Genomic DNA, 7,446 nt, shown 5'->3' on the forward strand with positions numbered 1-7,446 from the left:
TTTTTAATGTTTCACCACAAGGTCCCTGAGCGTTAATTGTAATATCTCCTCAACGGAAATGCCCAGGGCAAAGCAACTTAAACAGGGTGCTTCAAAAGACTTCAACCAACTAGAAAACAAAAAATCGATTTTTTCGATAAAATTTTGATAATTTGATGTTTTGCCTCTCCTGAAAACATCGAATTTTTACCAAAACGCATCACATATACAAAACGTAACTGATATATACAATATCAATATCTACGTATTGAATATCAGAAACATTGCATTTTTTTAATTAGGTACCTACCTATTTTTCATAAAGTGCTGGCAGCCAAAAAATCCATTTTAAATCCGTATTTTTTTTATGAAAAATGAAATCTGGAAGTTTATTCCGTACACTAAAAAAAAACTTTTAAAAAACGTGTTTCTTGATTTTTGAGTTTTTGACCGCGTGAAAAACCAAATTTTTGGGCATAAAAACTCAAAATTAGATGTAGGGAACTTTTTGAGGCGTGGGATAATTCTAAAGGAAGAAAAGTTAAGTTACTGCTCGAGCGAAGCGAGAGCGAAAATTTTTTGAAAAAATGGGTTCAAGAAACAAAAAAACGCCCAATTTTGCATGTTTTATCGGATAAAAATCGAGAAATCTGTACATTCTGCCGCCCCCTAAAATTTGCCGCCCTAGGCAGCTGCCTATACTGCCTATACGTAAATACGGCCCTGTAGGACAGCCTTAAACGTAATATGGCTGAAATTCAACTGGAATCGACTTCCAATGAAAGCATAACTGATGATTGACTCATCAATACCGAATGCATACGATATTAAAGGGTTAAAATAAATATGTTATGCCTATATAGACTAAGATACCTATAAATTATCAGTGTGTGTTCACGCAATGTATGTTTTTCTCAATTAAGATTTAGTACTTACTTCAAAATAGACCATGGATGAAACAACTTTGAAGTTAGTTTTTTGAACTACATACAAGCTTTTTTTCCACTGCACATTAATGTATGTAGGTAATATTGTCTTTTCATATCGCACCTCGGGAGTAATAAGGTTACATCTCAAAAAAAAATCGATTTTGACATTTTGTTATAGTGAGAGATAGAATCACTAATAGAAGGGAATATGGCAGACATTCTCTCCTAAAGTGATGAGGCCAATAATTACCTCGTCCTGGATAGCTCAAAGGTGGATGAGGTGCATAATTCTAATAATCCCTATATACATCATAAAAATAGTATCAAATCACAAATAAACGTACGTTTGTAAAAATACTAAAATATATTTATTTTACATATCGTTGTATAGGTACCTAATCAGGCAGATACCTGGTTCCTAGTCAAGTACACATCTAAATTAGATTAACTAACTAAATGGACTAGCATATTAATTATTTATTTTAATTACCAAAACACCAGTTGCGATGTAATTGCAACTATTTTCTAATGTGTGTTGTTTTGTTACGAATTATCCATGATGTCGTGAAAATCAGGATAATCCAAAAGAACCATAATAAATAAAAGACATTATTAATTACGTTAATGTTTGATATTTCCACCCTAAAAGTGGTACAGATAATGAAAGAAATACATAGGTAGGTACCTATGCGTTTATACATTTATTGTGCCGAAATAGTTAACACATCAAAATTTTGACTTAACTCCACAGAGCTCTAGAATCCGGTGCTGAGTGAAGAGCATGGTTTTTTAGATGTACTTTGCACATAGCAAAGTACATCGTGCACATACGATTCTCCCACGTTACCATACTTCCAGTATAAAGGGAAGATACATATAAATAGGTGGAGAATATATCACGTAATCCACCCCTTGAGAATAATTATATGAATAACTGCTAGGCAGTTGGGCCATCCCTGTACCTCACAACTTTTGCATTTTTGGGGTTTGTATGACCCCCCTCAACCAAAAAATAACACTTTGAGTTGGGTGCATTATCTAGATCTTGTAAAAAACGCAAATGGCCTAACTCAAAATCCCAACAACATTGTAAGTTGTTTGGAGTTATATGGGTACATCTCAAAAAACTCCGCCTTTTTTTGAGCAAATTTTGTGCATGCAAAGTATTATCAAACAGTTTTGATTGTTTTGAATGTTTGTCAGATAGAAATAGTCACAAGAAAGCATTTTTTATTGGTTTGTACCAAATAGAACTTTTTTTAAATTGATCACTTTTCAGAAAAATGAATTTGCACACATAATGAAATTTTAGTTTTTTGAGAAAAACTCAAAAACTAAGCACTCTAGAAAAAAAACCAACGACACTACGTCGATTGGAAATTCAATTCTCTACATTTTTGTTGACATGAAATTTTTTTGGACGCTTTCTGTCGCTTCCACATGAACTTTAATGAAAGGTTATAACTCATAATGTTTTCCAAACATTGAAATATTTCCTCCTTAAGATTTTATTTTTCAAAGTGTTCTTGTGCTAAATGAAGGTAGGATACCAGATCATTAAAATGAGGTGCTATTCATTCCTCATAATTAATTATAAGTTGATAAAAATAATGAATCAAGTTTAAAAAAAAAAAAGAAAATCACTCTCCTGTAAAAATTCACTTTTTTGAGATGTAACCTTATTGCTCCCAAGGTGCGATATTTTCCCAATACTATGAATATGAACCAACCCCCTTCCCTCTCCGGAATCTTCAATTAAGGGAATAAAAGCAAATAAATGAGCAATAGTGACTCTGCCGTAGCAATTTCTCAAAAATACGTAATCTCAGGGTTGTGGTAGGTACTAAAATGAAAATTGAAAAATTCACAATTTTTTTTAGCTTTTTTCTCATGTGTTTTTGACTTTTGATCTTTGAATATTTAATTCAAAAATAGAGCAGAATATTTTTTTGTACCAGCAAAGCGAGGACGGGAATTTTTTTAAATATTCAATTTGAGAGGTAGAAAAAAATTATTTTGATAAGTTCTGACGTCATAATTTCGCGCTTTTTGATAATCCATACAATACATTTTGCCACCCTATGCACATTTATGTATACATCACTGTCTTTCCTTAGGTATTTCTCTAATATGTACTATGAATATGCACTATGAAGCAACCCCTTTCCCTCCCGGGAATTTCCAATTAAGCAAAGAAATGGGAAACTGTGGTTTTGAAATTTCTGTAGCAATTTCTCGTGAATAATTTCATGGTTGGTATTGGAATAAAAAGTTGAAAAATTCCCAACCTTTTTTATGTTTTTTTGTGTGTTTTTGGCTTCTGATCTTTGAATATTTAATCCAAAATTGGAAGAGAATATTTTTTCTCCCCAGCAAAGCAAGGGCTGGAGCTTAAAAAATATTTTATTAGTCAAGCTGAAAAAAAAAAATTATTTTGATAAGAAGTTTTGACGTCAAAATTTTGTAGAAAAAATGTTGAGAACACGAATGTACGCAAGAATAAATGATTGGCCATTTTCTAACTACCTACTCAGTAGAACCCTAAAAGGTGTCTCAGATTTTGATAGAAATTGCATCTCTGCAATCTCGTCTTGCAATGGAATGAAATTGTTGAAAAAATTGGACTTTTTGTATTCATGTTTATGGATTTTTTTTTACCGACGTATGGTTAAACATTTTTCAGTTTTTGAAGTTTTTATTCACATAGAAAAGAAGAAAAACATAATAAACTTCAAAATGAAGGTAGCATACTACATACTTTGAAATTTGCCGCCATTCATCAATTCAAACTAAGTAGGTAAGGTACACACATGAAAACACACAATCATAAAAATGAATTATGTACTTGTGTACCCAATTCGATTATTTGCAGTCAGACAATACATCAAAAAGCGAACTTTGTGCGATAAAAAGAAGACAACTGAGAGAACATCGAAAGCGAAATTTGAAAATTTTTCATTGCCCAGGTAAACCTACTTTCGAAGAAAGTGTTCAGAAAAACAAGCAACAGCAGTCACGATCATGGGATTCAAAGTATCTTACGAAGCTGCGATGTTTTTCGTAGGGGTAGGTAAACTGTAATAGCCTATCATAGGTACCTAGATTGTTCATACCATGGACGACCTTTTTCACTTCCATCCGAAGGGGGAGGTTGCCTTCATTTCAAGTCTTGAACAAAGCACACGCACAGCTTAGCTAAAACGAACATGATCATGCACCTGACTAATGAACTTCCTCGAACCATTTCAGATGATGGCGATACTGTTTACGAAATCAGACTCTTGGCAGCATTCTTTAGCAAGCGACCCTTATGGTAATAAAAAGGGAAACTCCCTTCTCTTTAAATCCATTCCAAATAAAGAGAACCCGGAATGTGGTCCTTTGCAAAAGTCTCACACCATGACATCTTTACCAAATATTCTATCATTCGACATATTTTCACAATCAGATCCTTTCCAATACCTCCAAGGAAAAATATTAAAAATAGGTACATCAATAAATAATATTCAAGGTATCAAAGGAGAAGTGGATTATGCTTCGAGCACGAAGCGACTTCCTTCATGCTATACGCCATACGTTAACTTGTTGTTGCCACTTCTGCAATGCTGGAGTCGCCTTTTCAGCGTAAATGGATGCATACAAACAATTCGAATTAAACACTCAAGCGGTATGGCAGATTTAAATTCTTTACCATCAGAAATTTCTTCGTCGCCGGAATTATCTGAATTGTTTTCTCACGAAATAATATTCGATTCAGAATCGCCTCTGCATCTCTTCAATAAATTATTACACATGTCGAACGATAAACTCACCAATTTGAGGATCCGGTCACAAAATTTCGTACAAAAGTGGATAAAAGAACGCTCTAGAGATATTCCCGTTTTTTATTTCTTGTATGTTCAGGCATTGTTTGAACTTTTACGTGACAAAACCGCCTTGGACGCCCTGAAACGTAATATGGCTGAAATTCAACTGAAATCGGCTTCTAATGAGGGCATAACTGATGTTTGACACATCAACATCGAATGCATACGACATTAATGGGATAAATTATAGGTAAATGCTATGCCTAAATATAGACTAAGATATAAATTACCGATGTGTGCTCACTGCTCACTAGGACGGGTCAAAAAAAACTTAGGTCTCGGATTTTTCTGAAATTCACATGTGGTTCCTTTTGAGTTGAAACCACGCCAAAAAAAAAATTTAGCCGCCTGTGGCACCATGGGGCTGAGTCACGTTGCCTCGAAGTGGGGCCATTTTGGCTAAACATTCACGTTTTTCAGGTTTAAAGCTGCAAAATCGATTTTTAAAATTTACGGCTAGCACTCAATTTGTAGAGTTTGAGATGCTGAATCTCCCTGTGGAGTTCGTTTTTTTTTTTTTTTTTTTCGGTGGTCGCTTACTTCTGTCATTCTGAATTGAATTTTTAAAAATGAAATGAAAATCTTTTTGAAAACATGAAAAAAGTAGGTAGAAGCAATCTGATGAAATCCTAAAATCTTGTATAAAACTTGAATCACGTATCCTATCAGCGATCTGAGGGCATATTGATGATTCTAAATTTAACCCCTCGTCTACATATACAACTTACTACATCGATATGTCCTCCTATAAAACACCATGTGGGCATAAATTCGCGGAAACGTTTTCGTGCACCTTAAAATCAGCAATGTTCATACTTTCAAGGACTTGTTGGAGACGTAAGCAGGGAGATTCAGCATCTCAAACTCTACAAATTGAGTGCTATCTGTAAATTTTAAAAATCGATTTCACAGCTTTAAACCTGAAAAACGTGAATTTTTAGCCAAAATGGCCCACTTTGAGGCCACGTGGCTCAGCCCCATGGTGCCACAGGCGGCTAAATTTTTTTTTGGCGTGGTTTCAACTCCAAAGGAACCACATATGTGAATTTCAGAAAAATCCGAGACCTACGTTTTTTTCGACCCGCCCTACTGCTCACTCAATGTACACGTCATGTTTTTCTCCAATAAGTATTTCAAAATAAATGATGAAACTACTTCGTTGTTGATTTATTGAGCTACAAGCAAATCCATATGAGAATGTGCCAGGCAAAGCTTTTTTCCATCCTAGGTTTTTTTAGGGTGGATCGCCCAAAAAAAGGCGATGATTCTGAACATATCTGCCAGTACCAAACACCTGTTTTGGGAAAAATAGCCCAGTCCCAAATGAAAGTATTTGAGATTTGAGTTGATCAGTGCTAATGTGGTCAAAATGCAGGACCTCTTTTATGGTTCTATAGAGCGATTTAAAATTTGGAAATTGTTTATTTTTGCGTGAGGGTGATTCCCAGTAATGATCCAAAAAAACAACTGTTGTCGAATAACTGTAAAATCAAAGGGAAAGTTTACGATGGAACAATTAGAAGATGACTTTATGATACAATCCCCTGAATACACCTTGGCTCACTGGGTTACCGAAACATCAAAATGAGTAAGGACATTGCGCTCAAATTCAGGAGAGCTTTCGGCAAAGTTGAAACTGTGAAGTCAAGAGGCGCCAAAGTTGGGAATGTATGTAGTAGAAATATTTACCAAAGGAAACTATGTCCTTTACACAGTCACGAAAGAAAAATACCAAGACAAACCAAAATTCAAAGACTTCTTCTGTGCAATGAAGGCGCTAGCCACAAAATGCACAGATTTAGATATAAAGAAACTTGCAGTCCCAAGGTTAGGATGTGGCCTAGACAAACTCGATTCGCCTGTAGTGGAGCAAGCTCTAATGGAGTGTTTCAAGAATGTTCCAGTCACGCTAAGAGTCTGCACTATCCCACCAGGGATGCAAGCTTAAAACCCAACCAAGACAAGAGTATTCCCTAATGAGACAGGTATATAAAGAAGATAATTTGTAAATACTTAAATATAATATTTTATAACTAGTTTCAGCATAAATATAAGATTTTACACTCTTCAAAATTTCTCTTACTATTAGTAATCTCTTTGTAATTTTCTATTTTTTCATTCTATAATAATTTACGCCGCCAAAAATCAAAAGAAGCCTCAAGATACCTAAGCTAAAATTTCCAAGGACTTAGGGTAATCAAGAATATCTCTAAAATAACTGTAAAGTATGCACAATATATATTTTTAGTATAAGAACAATCTTTTCATGTGGGAAGCTGGTGAGAAGCCAAAAGCAAGTGCAATGGCTGCCCCAGAAATATCCCCATATACCGTGTGGCTACCAACTAGGGGCCCTAACTGGTTAGGATCACCCCTAGGCAAAATTTCTCTCCCCTTCAAGCTTCCCATGAGATGGGCTGTCACACAGGTACGTGTGAGTAGCGACTCCTGGAACTTGACAGGGACTGGGCCTTAGGCAACTGCCTAGGGGTATGGGCAGCGGTGGACAATTCATCTGACTCCTCCCTTTCCCCTTCCTCTTGCTGAAGGTTGGGGTGAAGCATGTGCATTACCTTGGCATACTTAGTTATTATTACTCTAGTAACCCTAAGCTGAAGATTGTTTTCTTTTAATAATTAAAAACCCTCAGCGCCTAATGCGACCGGGTCTAA

Source organism: Planococcus citri, chromosome 5, assembly GCF_950023065.1.
Source record: "Planococcus citri chromosome 5, ihPlaCitr1.1, whole genome shotgun sequence".
Taxonomy (NCBI): domain Eukaryota; kingdom Metazoa; phylum Arthropoda; class Insecta; order Hemiptera; family Pseudococcidae; genus Planococcus; species Planococcus citri.